General features: G+C 38.1%; 1 pseudogene; it reads right to left on the bottom strand.

The window, feature by feature from the left end:
- The window catches only part of LOC101297535, a 7,400-nt pseudogene that overhangs the window by 3,935 nt on the left and 2,770 nt on the right, over window positions 1–695 (bottom strand).

Below are 695 nucleotides of genomic sequence, written 5' to 3' on the forward strand. Positions count from 1 at the left end.
TAATCTCCATCTCTTCATCTGTAACTTCAAATGGAAGATCCAACTCTCTACCCTCACGGTCTGACAACAAGTGGTTCACTACCCCAGACGACAAGGAATAAAATTTCATCAGTAACAAACTCTCGCTAACCTGTGAGTTCTCAACATAGCTTCTACAATCAGAAGTGTCACCAACTAAATCACTCTGAGCTTCACTGATGTTAAGATCCTTAAACCGGGAAAATTGCAATGAGGGTGGCCAGGTTTTTGGAACTTCTAGATCACTGGTTACAAGTGACGAACAATAAAATCCAATAACTAGTTAGAACTACAGAAAGGAGGGCTCATAAATATTAAATTAAAGGCATGCCAACAAAAATAGATGGTTAAACAACATACCCATCAAGACACTTCTCCTTGCAAAGATTAATGAAGTCATCAGTATATCTGTTGAAAATACTATCCAGGCGGTTTATCAACTTTGGAATATCCTCCAGAGGCAATATGTCCCAGATCTTTAATACTTGAACATAGCTCAAGTTCTTTGCAATATCATTAGTGCAAACAATGTATAAGCGTTCAACCTTAAATTTCTTCAAGATCATAGATGAGCTACCACAACTTGTCTCAAAATTTTGCTTCTTAGGTCTCCAACCACTGGAAAGATTCAGTAGAAGATGTAGCACTGACTTCTGCAAGCGGACTGATGTCAGTTT

This window comes from Fragaria vesca, linkage group LG4 (assembly GCF_000184155.1).
Source record: "Fragaria vesca subsp. vesca linkage group LG4, FraVesHawaii_1.0, whole genome shotgun sequence".
NCBI classification, from domain to species: Eukaryota; Viridiplantae; Streptophyta; class Magnoliopsida; order Rosales; family Rosaceae; genus Fragaria; species Fragaria vesca.